General features: G+C 44.0%; 1 long non-coding RNA gene across 2 annotated transcripts in view; it reads left to right on the top strand.

Annotated features, from left to right (window-relative positions):
• LOC128076866 (uncharacterized) overlaps positions 1–12971 on the top strand; it is a 55169-nt gene extending 42198 nt beyond the window's left edge. Inside the window, exons 1-3 of one of the 2 annotated variants that reach the window (XR_008204704.1) lie at positions 1800–1879; positions 4745–4822; positions 12900–12971. This is a non-coding gene — a long non-coding RNA (uncharacterized LOC128076866). Of the gene's footprint in view, positions 1–1799; positions 1880–4744; positions 4823–12899 lie in introns of those variants that run through there. The other variant, XR_008204705.1, reaches the window with a different exon arrangement.
• Positions 12972–14575: the final 1604 nt, after the last annotated feature.

Genomic DNA, 14575 nt, shown 5'->3' on the forward strand with positions numbered 1-14575 from the left:
AGTGTGATAGATAAATGAATTGAGCCTGCTTGGATGGGACCAGTAAACTATTGATCGGTTTCTCCTATGCCTGCTTGGTTTTCCTGGACTATAACCAAAGCTACTTTTTCCTTAAAATGAAGAAAGCTCATGGGATTAAATCTGCCAACATTATTTTCAAATACCGTGACATGTAGTGGCATCTCGTCCCATTAACTTGCATCTTGGAGAATACAAAGATGTAAGAAGAATAGATTGTGGTAAAAGAGGATAGTTCACACATCTGAATTTCAGGGACCTGTTATTCCACAGGGAAAGAGCTCAGCTTGGTGGTTTCCTTTTAATCGTGCTGCACATAACACCAACAGCAGCTTTTCCTCACGTGCGTCCAAGCATGTACTCACTGCTGCTCAACTCCCTGCCATCGGCCAGTTATTGGGGTGCACAAACAACCTAGACCAAAGGAGCTCTCTGTTGGTGCAGTTTGGAGTTAATATTAATTAGTGCCTCCTGTGGCTGAGAGAAGCCAGCAGCCCTTGCAAGCTCACCTACCTAAAGAGAAATCAGCTGGGGTGGGAGGGAGAACATCAGTGTAGCTCAGGTAATTGTTTGGGCCCCATCCCAGGTGACTCTCATTTATAAGGGGAGGTTTGTGCCTTGGGATGTGCCTGTGCAGTGGTAGAAGGAGGATGTATGCTGTTTTCTTGCAGACTTGGAGAAGCTTCCTGAGAAACTTGCCCCTTGTGCCTGCCTGGGAGCTCGGTTGTGTGGATCCTGAGCATCTCTTTTCTCTGCATGCCACTCACATTTGTTTGCTGAAGGAAACATGAAGAGGCTGCTACTAAAGAGTGCAGCTCTGTAAGCAGTGGCTTTACCGAGCTGAATGTGAGCCGTTCTGTGGCTGGAGCAGAGACTGCAGCTGACAGAAGGCTGAATTGTTCAGCAACAGCAGGCACTGGCATTAAACGTGAGATTTGGGAGCTGCTTCATGATTTGCACAGGAACCTCAGCATGTGACATCAGAGATTATTGGTGTTGTCAGGCATGTGTTCTCACAATGAGCTTGCTTGAGGAAGGATTTTCCTCCTGGGAAAAAAAGGGTAAGAATGTAGATTTGTGTAACTCTTTCCGAGCCCTTCATGCATCTGAAGTTCTGGTCTGTTGCACCCATTGCAGCAGGCAGCCCTTATCCCAGCTCTGGGCTGCAGGTGTGCACATACTCAGTGCGGAGGGTGTTTTACAGAACAAAGAAGAATAAACAGTCCCCATGTTACAAGCTATCCCAGCTGCAAGGTGTGAGTCCTGGCCATGCTGTTTTGCAAAAGAAAAAGGGCTTTATTTTGGGGAAGCTAAAGAGCATTTCTGCTGTGAAAGTCTTTGCACACACCAGACACAGTTCTGTAAGCACTGACACTGCAGCCTGTCCTCATCTTCCCATGGGCTAAAGCAGTTTGTAACAGTTCTGCAGCATAGCAAGCCAGGCATCTCCCATCTACATCACTTAAAATGATGCACTTGTGTGTTTATATACATATGAAAGCATTGCCGAACCACTGTATCATTCCTCCCCCTTCCTAGTAAGTGGCTATGCTTCCAGGTAACTTAATGATTTATTTATTGTCTTAGCAAAAATGAGAAGAAGGTACTATTAATGTAGGGTGGAAAGGGATGTGGGATTTGAGCAGACATGTCTTGGAGTGCTCCAGCTGGCTAAATCACAGGAGGAGGACAGGTGGCTCTGATGGCCTCATCAGGTGTGCCTGATCCCACTTAATGAACATGTGGTCTCAGCTCACAGGAAGGGTATATATAGAGGCAGGAAAGAAACAGTTTTATTCTGGTGTGATCTTACTGTGCTGTGAGAGGAGGGTGCAGAGCCATGGAGAAAAGTGCGTTGGAGGTGAGCTCACGGTCCTGCTGTTCGTTCCCAAGATCTCTGTTTCCCACTTCCAGGGACAGGCTAATCCTTTGTGGTTCTATCCGGGGGTTGAACTTGTGAGAGGGGATCAGAGCCTCAGGAAACCTGTTAAGGACTTGTCCCTTCTTTATGAGGGGAGAAAGGCAGCAGGAAAATGGAAAAAAAAAAACAGCAATGGGTGCTGGGTAATTCCTTGGGTGGTGGTGTAACCTGGGCTGTGCTGGGGTTGAGTGTGTGCTGAGAGATTCCTGTGGGGCAAGGAGGAGGATCTATCATTGCTTCTTTCCTTGCTGCCTCTATGAGTTTGCCTACTTTTAAGGGTACACAACTGCTACTACTGTCTGGGAAGACTGAATTTCTGTGTTATATTCTGTGTTCTTGCGTCGCCCTATTGCCTATAATGGAATATATGCCATCCCTTGATATCAGTTGGGAAAGACTGGCAGGTACAGGGTTTGCTCCCACTAGGCAACCCCTTGTGTCAGGACTACAGCAGTAGATCAGCATCTGAAATTGCTGCAGCTCTCTGCCCTGAGGGACACCTTTATTGCCCCAGTGGTTTGTGTTTGTGCATCTTCCATGTGTTTTCATAGTTCAAATGCAGAATGGATGGGTGTGAGGAAAACTAGGCTTCAGTGCTGGTGTTCTGTGACCCCTGAGCATGTGATGTTGCAGTACTAATAACAATGGCTATTGTGACTCTGTGCTCATGCACAGTTACGATGGGTCGGTTTTCAGCAAAGCGTCTCTGGTGCAGAAGCTCCTTTCTGAAATAGCTTGGCCTGGGAAAGGGTCAGTCACTCATAGCGTCAGAACAGCATTTTTGTCTCAGAAGAGTTCTCTTGTGCTGTATCAAATAGGAAAACAATTTGAAATATGCAGTGGGTTTTGAATTATAGATGTCCAAAGCCTGCAGAAACCACCGAACCCTTCTCGCTTACCATTTGATTGTATCAGATCAGAATGGTTTCTGATTCTCCAGAGAAGGTCTTGAACACATCATGCTTAAATTTTAAAGACATCAGGAAAGTGTCCAGATCCTGTCTTCTTGCTTCTGTTTGTTACTGATTTGCTTGTTAACATTGAAGATGTGTTAGAAAGTTTGCTTGGATACACTTGCACTGTGGCTTGTAAGCACTTTGTGCCCCGAGGTGTGATGAGTGTGCTAATTGCTGCCCTGGGCTCCTGGCTGCTGTCTCCTAGCAGGCTGGTTGTTGTGGATCAGTTTGGCCTGAGCAGCGGCAACACCACTTGTGCATCTGGAAAAGCTCCCAAAAGCTGGAATATGCAAACTGTAGGGGCACTGGGACTGTAGAGGATCTGCTGCAGATCAGGAACAGGACTTTGCTTTGGGCAAGAAATGCTTCCCCGTGTCCTAGGGGAGAGTGGGTTTTCTTTTGGCTACAGCCTACTTGCCTTCCCTCCTTGGTATTTGGTCTTATGCTGGCAGGACAGCTGGGGTCTGTCACCTGTGATGGAGCCTTGAAGCTGGGAAACATGGGGTACCAGTGTCACTTGATGTGAACAGGAGGTAAAAGCTGACCTGTTCAGGAAGCAGATTACTATCTGTTTGTCACTCTTTTTGAGTACTGAATTCTGGCTCCGTGCCTGCAGTTTATTCATTCCTTTGGTCCATATTCGTCTTCCCTCCTCCTTTCTTAAAATTATTTTTCAGATGCCTAAATGAGCAGCTTTGCAAAACGCAGCGTGTTTTCTGTATGTTTCTGCCCAGTCTAAGAATAAATTATAGCTGAAACTTGGGAATGCTGCATCTGTCGCCGGTTGTAAAGCGGCCTTGAAGAATTTTGCCTTGGCAAGCCATAATTGCTGATAACTGCTCCTTTTATGCAAATCTTGGCGTGCAAGGGACTGCTAATGTGGCAGTGGGCTCAGCCCAGGCGCACAGCTGCAGCAGCAGAATGGCTTTGTGGGTGCTGCTCTGCATTGCAATGGGGTGCCCTGGGAAGCTGTTTGTAAGTGATCATTAGGTAACATGTCTGCAAACATGCTCTGTGGTGTTGAAGCCAACCCAGAGAAAAACTCCAAGTTCCTGCTTGTCTCTAAATAAATCTTCTGTGTTTAGGAAGGAGATTTTCTTTTGAGCTGTAGTTGCTTTTATTGCCTGGCTTCCTTGCCTTTGGTGGTAAATACACTGCCTGCCAGCTTGGTGTGTGAGGCTGTTGTTGAGTTACTGCCCCGTTTTGCTGTTGTCTCATCGTGGGAGCAATTACTGCTTGGCAAGAGCTGGAGGTGTCAAGTCCTAAGGCCTCCAGATACTTTTAAAGCCTCTGGCCTCGCAGCCCCTGAGCTGCTGTACCCCGTGTGTACCCTGCAGGGAGTAAGATAACACCTTTTTTGCTCCTTTAGTGGAGGAGTAACTGCTTCGGGAGTGGTGCCCAGACAAGGCGTTATGGTAGGGTGGCACGTTTTGCTCAGTATCTTCTAGAGCCATCTCTTCTTGCTGTAAGGCTTTGCTGAAGCATATTTATGTCACAGGGAACCTAACCACCCAGTTAACAGGCTCAGACAGTCCTGTCATAGCAACAACTGAGCATCATGTGCAAACCATTACCTAGCTGGCATCTAGCTGCTGACGTTAGCGCTATCAAAACAGCAGTGATTGCAGAGCACAGGGGGTCTCAGTATGGTGCTTGAAGCATATGTTCAGTGCTCTGTAGCTAATAGTACCAGTTGTAAAACCTGACTTACTAGAAGGGTCAGCAAGCAAGGCAGCCGAGCGCCTGTCTTGCAGTTGGCATGACTATTTCTCTGCAGCCTACTGCCCAAGGCTGACTCTGCATTTTGCTGGGGCAGGCGCTTAGGAGACTTCTCCCCTTACTGTTCCAGGATGCAACAGAGGCCCTGGGTCCCAGCATGAGACATGATACAAAGATGCAAGGCCCAGCAGAAGATGACTCGAGTTTGGTAAGCCATCAATGTTGGATTGTTAACCAAGAAACCATCAAATGGTTATTTGCTGCTGGTGCAGCAGTGGCGCTACCCTAAAAAAGTGTTAGCATGCTGCAGGCCAGGTTGGGATACTACAGTACAAAAGTCCAAGTGAAACACAAATAACACACCTTACTAGCCCTTTGCATCCATCTTGAGGGTGATTTTCATCGCTTCTGCTTTGTTTTGTTTTTTTTTTCTTACAGCTCAGCTCTGTGAAAACTTTAGGGCAGTGAGTAACAAATGGGGTGAGGATAGAGGGCATGCTCCTTCAGCTGGCATTCGTGTTTCTGTATGGTGAAGCTAGAGCTTGAAGAAGTTGCTTGCTTGAGAATGAAGGTGAATGTGGTTGGGATATTTATTTTCTCCTGACTTCAGAGTTTTGTTTTCTCATCCCTTGCTGGAGAAGGGGGTTGGGGAAGGAAGCCTTTGGCCTGACTCTTCTGATGAGTAGCATTAGGTTTGTAAGCTTTTTGGGTGCCTTTTGAGAGATGGTCTCAAATGTCTGATTTGTCACATTGAAGTGCATTGCGTTTACTGAACTAGCTTTCTTCTTCTGAAGTGGTTCTCCAATGAAAAATAGGGATACTGAGATGATGTCAGATCACTCGTGGTTTTCAGAAGGTTTTTCTTGCCTGTGCTGAAAGGTATGGTGGGATGCAGCACGGTTTGCTGGGTGTGTGCATTGTTAGCTGAGATCCCTGCCCATTGATACAAGGCTGTACACAGATGTACAATAAGAGGCAGGGCCTACGCTGAGGTAACCACAAGATGTACAGGCGACAAGTGTGAGGGCAGAGACAGCTGCTTCAGATCACCTCCCATCAGGGCTCTGTTCACTGGGCCGTAGAGCCTGGCGGGCTTGTAATTGGTTACTTACAATAGTAGAAGGTTTAAAGGTAGTATTCACTTCCTAATTTAGAATGTTACTCTTATCTCTTCGATTTGATAATCATTTTGCCTGCAATGCTTTGAGAGTTTGGGTTACTAACTTACCTTTTACTCTGGGAAAGCGAAAGAAGGTGCAGGTCCTAACCACTGCACAGTTCCATCTGCTGCATTTCCTATGACATCTCTGAGCTCCTTTGGAGGTAAGGTATGCACAGTTGAAACCACATCCTTGCAAAGTAGAAAGCAAAGGCAACTTTGGGGCTTGTTTTTGTGAGCCCTACTAATGAATTGATTATTGCTAGAACTAATGAACTGATTATTACTAGAATAGCAACGCGAGAGAAAACTCTGCACTTGAAAAGCTGGAGACAGAAATGCCCTGTAGGTCAGGTTTTTAATAGAAAAGGCTGAATATAAGGCGAAATAAATTTTGCAGTAGTTGTCCAACAACTTGTTCTAGACCTGCAAATGCTGTGTGGGTAGCCTGTGTTAATCTCTAAGGGGTCCCCATTGCAGAATAGGAAGGCTCAAGAGGTGACCAGGAATAGCTGACAGGATTGTATTTATTAAGAAATCATCGTACCATTCTACAGATGAGCAATAGAGATTCAAGAAAGGTTTATTTTAATTGATTTCCTTAATAAAAGTTCTGATGCAATGACAATCTGGACTCTGTTCTTCCCAGCAATATCTTCCCCACTTCTTTAGTGTAGGGACTCACTAAGCATTTTGTCTGGAGAGTGTAGGAGAGCACTAAGGAGGGGTGCTTCAATGTTCTGACCAGAGATGCTGTCTTGCTGTTACCTGACAGGAGTCAGTGCTGTCAGATACCTTGGCTAGCAATCTCAGAAGTCAGATTTTGTTATGGCTAGCAGAATGTTCAGTAGCACTTCAGGAGGCTTTGGAGGGGCAGCCTTCGTAGTTAAAGCTACAGAACAACTTTGTGAAGGAAGGAAGTTCCTTTGTAAGGAAGAAAATTTCCTTGCAGGAGCTTTCTCTGCAGCACTTCTTTTACTTAGCTGTGGAGGAGCTGGTGTGTGCAGGCTCCATCAGTGTTTGTTTCGAGTCACAGCGGTGCTTTGTGGTCCTGGCATTTCAAAGCCTTGCACTGTTGCCTTTACAGCTCACAGCAGACTTGCCTGGAGGAGAACATTGCACAGGCATATGCTGAAGAGCGACTCCAAAGTGCTACATCTAATATTCTCAAAGACCCCTGTAAAATGTAATGAGAAAAGAGAATGCATCTAGTCTGTTCCTTTGATAACCACATAGTCTTAGACTAGCAGTAGCTCTTAGGCAGATTACTACAAGCTGGTGGAATTAAATAAATAGTTTGGAAGTCCTGGTGTAACTATTGATTTTGATTTTGATGTGTTCTGTTTAGTCCTGGTTTAGCAGGCAAACAAGGGTGGTGGGAGCCTTTGTGAGCTCTCATGACAAGGAGCAGAACAGCCAGGGCATCCACATGCATGTGGCTGCAGGTTCTCAGACCTTGGAACTCAGTCCTGTTGCCTCAGTATGTTTAGCGAAGGGATTTGCAAAAACCAGGCAGAGGGAAAGATGCTCTTGGTGCTTCACCTCCCAGACTGCCTTTAGTGCATGTAATTACTGAGAAACAAGGGTTGGTATCTCCCATAGTCACAGGCATTAATGAAGAAGTCATCTGCTTAATGGAGGCATGCATATGTAACTGTTTCATCTATGTGGTGGACTGGCTGCTTTTGATGTATGTTAATCTGCAAATGTGTAGTAGGTGGTACGATAAATGTATGGTATACATAAATATATACATAAAATTATCATAAAGGTATGATAAATTTTATCATAAATAAAATTTATGAGCTCTGTAACCATTTTTATCAAGTGTGCCCTTTAAAATCAGGGGTTTTTTATGAGTGTTACATGCGTATGTTCGTTATTGTTAAATCTCTGCTCATCCTTTGCCTAATTGGGGGTGGGGAAAAAAAGAAAATGAAGCCTACAGAGAAAGCGACACTTCAGGTCATCGAATGAAAGTTTCAGGTCCACAGATGGGTGGACTAAGGGCTGGTGCTAAAGGTTGTATGATTTGGCTGAGAGGAATTTGGAGGAGGACATTGCAATCCAGTTCTAAATGCCTAAATGTAATGTGGTTAAAATAAAACGTGTCCAATAGATCACAGCTTGCTACAGCTGGATGGGAATCTGATGTCCTTGCCAGAATCTAACTCAGTACAGAAAGAAGAGACAGATGTTGAGATGCACTGGACTGATGGTTAGAAGAAGGAAGCTGTAACTGGAGCCTTCATTCTGCATCTTGGTGCTCATGCAGGGACCGTATGGGATGGGATTCTCACAGACGTAGGTTGGACATAAAGCTTACAGTAGTGCAGGGGGAGGATATCCATGTTCTGTTGCAGGCCTTGGATTTATTCCTCATTACCATTAGTGCTTGGTATGTTCTCATGCCTGTGTTTTCCTCTTTGCATTCCACGCTTCCCTTTTCTATCATAAAGTCCTTTTTTTTTTTTTTTTCCCCTTTAAAAAAAAAAAAAAAAAGCTGCTGTTAGGATTATGTCCTATTACTTAAAGTGCTTGTTCTGCTACGTGTACACATAAATTTAATTATATTGGCCATATGAAAGATGCATGAAGGTTCAGTTTTGGGAGGTATGCCAAAGATATCTTCTGAATGTGTAGCTGTTTGATGTAGGCTTGTGTGTAGTAATTGAATCACTGATCAAGTACTGTATCAGTGAAATAATCTTGGTAAATTCCGTGTACTTAAGTAACGATAGCCTTGAGGCTGTGGTAACTGGAGTAACCTCATTATTGATTTTGTTGTTGTTGATTGTGCATATCTTACACTTTCTAATAGCACCCTTTTCTGTGTTCCTATTAAACACAGCTGTTCCTGTGTCCTTCAGAAGAGAGGTCTCTCTTCCAATCACCTGTAAAGGTCTTTTTTGTCACTGCTCATACAAGGGACTTCTCAGATGTCCTTCTCATAGCCACTCTGCTGCTCAGCCACAGGGAATCCTGCTGCAGTGCTGCTCTGGTTTAATGCTCTCTGCTCCCCCCTCCCTCTCTTGTGGCCCTTTTGGGATAGAAAAAGTAGGGCATTCGCCAGTTCTTTTCGCTGCTTTCCGCATAGAAAGTCCTTGCTCTAATTCTGTTGTGCTTTTGTAGGAAAGTCAATTTACATCTTCCCCATCGCTTCTTGCATGTGTTCTTATGTGCCCTTGTATTTTGAGGGAGCCTTAACATTACTCCTAGGACCCAGCAACTCCATGAAGCTGAGTCACATGCTGTGTGCAGTGGATGGATTTGAGTAGAAGTTGCTTGGTGGGCCTTCGTTACAGAGCCAGTCTGAATCCCAAAGTGAGATCCGAGCACTTATTTGAGGCTTTTCTTAAATCAAAGCTGTTTACTTCACCCTTGTCAATACCAGATGTGACTTACATTATAAATGTCAATAATATAAATGAATGATCAATGTTATTCCAACATTTTTTTTTTGTTGTTAGTATAGGCATTACATGTGAACTCTTATGGTATGGCACCAGCAAGAAAAGCAGTCTTGTGGACTTAGAGCTCATGTCCCGAAATACACGATTTACGAAACGTGCTTTGTTGCTTTCTTTTGGTGTTCTGGAAGCTGAAAATATTGAAGAAAATGTCTGACTACTTGAAATCATTCCTTGTTCACTTCATGATCAGTAGTGTTGTTGCAAGTTGGATCTGACATGCTCCTTGAGCAGCTGTAGTCTCTGGTGGCGGGTCACAGTGGTTTCTTCGTGCATTCAAGAGATATTCCAGTGAAACTGAACCTCTGCATTGTGCTCAAGAGGTAAAGCATAAGGACCTCACTGTGCTTAGCTGAAGAAACAGTGCTAGGAGACGTACTAAGAGGCTGGCTCAACTGCAGCTAGCAGGTGAGGAATTGAGTGACCTCTATTCAGGTTTCATGAGCTAAAGCTTGCTTGTGGGTGAGAGCTGTGTGATCAATGAATTAAGTCTCTTGGTGTCTGGAGTCTCCTGGCAAGAGCTCCTGAGGTCGTGGACTGTGCAGCCTGGCCTGAGAGGGACGAGAAATGTTGGGAGGGTGTGATGAGATTTGGAAGCATCACAGCCCTTCCTGAGGAGAATCTCACTTTGCTTTGTGTATTGGCATTGTCTTTTCCAGCAGCTGCATCTTTCAAAACTGGAAGATCAGTATTTTTCTCTGGGATCTTGTCATTTTTAGTTTTGATAGTTTGATTTTTCTTTTTTCTTTAAATGAAAAAAAAAAGAAGGTCATTATCTGGCATTAGTATGCTTCCACTAACTGCTTCTGTCCATGCTTTTATGAACTGTGATGCCAATTCCCTGCTAGCAGGAAGAATTTATTGTTCCCCACTGTTTATTCTTTGATCCATATTAGGGCTGATGTGTGAAACAAAGGAAGGAGGAATATTTGATTTTTCTTAAACTTGGGTGACCCTACAAAAGAGACAGTAGAAACAAGGTCTTTGATAATAAACTGAAGTGATGTAAATACTTCTGAACGTCAGCTTCTAGATAGGGATCAAGCAAACTGAACACTGTGCCTGTTTGACATTTGAGGTGGGAAAAGCCAACGTTTGACATCACATCGAAAAAATTATGTCCTATTTCTGGTCTCTGATGGCAGGTGGTGGCAGGAATTTGACCTTCAGACCATTCTGTCACCTTCTGATCTTGCCCATTAACCACTTTTTGTGGCGTTCTGCCTTAATATGATCAAACTGCAGTTTCATTCACCCTTTTTTTTTCTTTGCATGTTTCCTGTGAAATAGAGCAACACAAGGATGGAGAGAAAACAGCTGTCTGTAACTGTTGTGTAGGATTTATCATAGCACAGGATGTCTTGTCTTCCTGAACATGGGTGAAGATTTGAATCTCTTGAGTGTTGTTCAGCACCCACCCTCACCCTGCTTCCAGAAACTTATAGCATGTCTATTTCCTCTAGTACTTAAATCTCCCAACATATGACATCTATGAGGGCTGTTTTGCTCAGCCCTCCTCCATCCCTAGCATTTTTAGCTTCTGTGAGGATACCTGGCCCTAGTGGAGTGTGTTGGCTTGCTGCAGCTGAGGGCACAATCCAGTTCTCTGCTGTATTGATGGAGAGTGGCAAAGTTTGTGGTTAGGTAGCAGCTCCCAAACCATCAAGCAGAGGGCAGTAATAAAGATGCATTTATGGTGATTTTTTATGCAGTGCTGGGGTAGATAAAAATTTCTGAAGTCTGTACAATGCTTTTCACCCAGGGTAATTGATGTCCAGGTTCTGTCAGACCTCTCAAATCAGCAGTGCCTCAGGCTTAGTGGAGCTCTCTTCCCTTTACCCCTAGCTTTTCTCAGTCTCATGCATTTCAATACTTGCATCTCCCTCATTTCTGCTGTGCTGTTTGGCTCTAGTTGCACTAAAGCCTAGAGGCCAATCTTTATGAAAATCAGATGGTAGCAGCAGTAGGCTCCATTAGCTGAAGAGCAGCTTTCTGCCACCAGAAAACATCTCTGTGTGACCCAGTCCTGGAAGGGAGTGGTCGTGCAGCTTGCTCTGAGCCTCTGTTGGCCATCAGGGAAAGGAGATCATACAAGATCTGTGCCCTCTTCGTTGTGCCTGTCCTGTTGTTTAGGAGAGAGATGGTTCCCTCTGCAGGTAGGCAGTGTTGCTCCTGCAACATGGAAGTAAATTTTCTGGTAGTCAATCAGATTTTGAGTCTTTTCCAGGTCAGGAGATATAATTTTAATAACAGCCAATTATCTGTTTTTAAAAAAAGAAACACCTCTTCTCAAAAGGCCTTTAAGATCTCTAGGCTCCTAACAGGTTGCATTTTCTTAGTAAAATGAAAGCGTAATTTCCCACTGCCTCCCACCCATGCCCATGAAGATGAACTCTACTTCTCTTTGGAGAACATAGTGAAGGGCTGGGCAGAGCTGGCACTGCTGGGGCACCCCCTGCACTGGCCTGTGTCTTTTGCTACTGTAGGCACCTGACTTGCATCCCCCATTGGCCTGGCCAAGGGCTGACGGTAGCCTCTCCTGGACCACGATATACATGATGGTTGTTTTGGAATGTCTTGAAGAGGAGTGGTGTCTCTAGTGAACAGACTTGACACCGAAACCTGTTAATTTCATGGTTTTCAGATATTTATGGCTAGCGTTCTAAAAAGGGAAGAAATGGCAAAAATGATTGATGGTAAGGGAAAGAAAAGAAGAGGAAGCCCAAGAAACTGTGCAGTTGTACACACGGAGCTATGGATTTCAGGCAGTTGCCCCTTTGAGGCATCTATGTTGTTCGGTGACTACAAAAAGGGAGTTTGAGTTTCTTTAAAGCTTCTATTGTTCTGTATGTTAATTTCCATTTCTACTCTAATTAATGAATTCAGTTTAAAAGTGCTATAAAAAGCAATTCTTGAAATGTTTTCCATTGCATATTTAAACACTTAAGAAATCAAGAAGACAAACCTTACCGTGCAGTGTGTAAGATGTGTTGCCTCCAAAGCAGTATTTAGAATCAATGGTCACGTTTTGAAATATATGTGGATGGTACCCTTTAAAAGTTCATGGCAGAAGGGCAGTCTGTGGAGATTACTGCTACAGCACATCCTGGGTTATAAGCACTTATGCTTTCCTCAGCAAAATGAGCTTATGAGACCACTTTAGCTTCCAGAGCTTTTATGAATGCCAACTCCATTGTTTAAAAAAAAGTTAAATAAGAGCACGAGTGTTATTTAACAAGCATAGTAAACAGTTTGGCAGTCCCTTAGGGAGCAACTGTTGCTGTTGAGGAGTGCAAATGGGGAAAACAAGTGGGGTTTGAGAAGGGAAGTTATTGCTGGAGCTTTCATTTCTCACAGAGATCACCAACCTTATGTTCTGTTTCTTTGTTGTGACGTTAACACTGTTGCAAAAGCAAATAATCTGTATTTACGGGATAAAAAAAGCAGGAGAATATAATTCTAGCATTATACAAAGATAAAAGAGAAGGGAGCAACTATCTCAGCGTAACGTGTGCAGAAGGACTCAGTGTAGTACAGATAGAGCAAAACATTTATTGGTTTCTTGACCTTAGAGCTGACTCAGTAGAAAATCTTGGCTAAATGTATTGTTTGTATGTGTTTATATAATCTTCTCTGATTTTTGTTCCTCCTTGCAGTTGCGAATTGAGGAGGAACGTCACTGATAAAATGGAGGTCAACAACTGAACAGCATCTTGTGGGAAAGATTTTGGAGGTGAGTAAAATTTAATGGTTACTTGAGTCGGACGTTCTTCCTATGGAGGCTGAAAAGTGCAGTCAAGATTTTCTGAAGTAGAAGCATTCAAAATGTTGGGAACAAACATAGAAACTGTGGGGTCTGTGTCAACTCCTGGAGGTCTAAACTGATACTGGGGCCTCAGCGTGCAATATCGTGCTCTGAGCCTGAAAGCTGTTGACTCTAGTCTCTATGTACCAGAGAGATCTGCTGATTAACGTGCCAGAGGATTTCTTTTCTATTCAGTGGATTTGAAGTACTTAATGCTAAGCTGAGCTTCAGATCCTGCTAGCTCAGATGTTAAGGGGATGGAAAATGAGAGAGTGTGGGCTGGGACGGACCAGAGTTACCTGTAAGGGCTGCTGCCCTCAGGGTCAGAGCTGCAGGGTGTGCTGGAAGCATGGCTTTGGGGGAAGTTGCGAGTGGGAGACTCTGGTCCAAAAGCCCTTTTTGCTGGCTCCAGGCTGCAGAATCTGAGTGATGCTGCATCCATCTGGGGCTGACACAGTTCCTGCAAAAAAAGGAACGTGCAGTACCTGTAACACAGCAATGCTCACAGAGGATGCTAAAGACAAGTGTGAAAAACAAGTGTGATAGTCAGATAGTTAGCAGGAGAGGATTTTGTGAGAGGTAAAGGCTGAGGAGCAGACACTAAAAGTGGGAGATGCTGCAGTCTGGGACATTGTCTGTGACCTCAGCTGGAGCTCTTCTTCAGGTGAGTCCTTGCAGCTTTGCAGCTACATCTCTGCATTCGTGCTGGCTCAGACTATCCTCCTGTACTGTAAGCTGCTGTTTAGGAAGAGAAATGAATTCTTCAAGCAGAAAGCCAAGATATCCAGCAGCTTCCAAACATTCCTCCCATATTAGAGGATTACTGCTATTTGGGCATACGTCACCAATTGATGTTTGTACTTTGTTTTCAAATTTGGTCTTCTGACTCTGTGAGTAAGCTGTGACACTGGGGATGAAGCGCTGCACTGTTAGCTTTGGGTTACAGCTTTGGGAGAGTTGGGTCTGTGTGAACAGCAGAAGTGCCTGTTGTTCTGGCTGTAGTTTGCTGTGAAGATGAGCATATCCCAGGAGATACAAGAATTGGTGTGGACTAAAGTTTTCTTTTTTGAAGACAGACTTGCTTGTATGTGGTCAAAAATGTGGGTTGGTGTAGTCATGTACCCTATTTGTGTCTGTATGGAATCTGCTCTGCTGTATGTTTGTTCTGGGAACAGTCTGGAAGAAAGGCAGAATTTTGAACAAAAGAAGGTGTGAAAATGGATTAAAGTGAGATGGTGGTTAGCCCGTAAACTTAGATAAGGAAACAAACCTTGTAGTATTTCAGGGAGGTCAAGCCTGTAGTTTTACTTAATTTCTGACTGCAGTCATAGAGACAACATCAAGGGGCTAAATTCTCCAAAAGTGCTCTCCGTATGTCCTCTCAGGTTCAATACTTAAAAACTTAACTTGTGTTTGAAAGATTCTCAAGTGACAGCCTCAAAACTCATGGAAAAAAAAATAATTCAAAGAAGCTACCTAAGTTGTAGTGATTTTTAGGCATCTTAAAATCTCAGAGGCATTACAGTC

This window comes from Tympanuchus pallidicinctus, unplaced genomic scaffold, assembly GCF_026119805.1.
Source record: "Tympanuchus pallidicinctus isolate F22 unplaced genomic scaffold, pur_lepc_1.0 scaffold15, whole genome shotgun sequence".
Taxonomy (NCBI): Eukaryota; Metazoa; Chordata; class Aves; order Galliformes; family Phasianidae; genus Tympanuchus; species Tympanuchus pallidicinctus.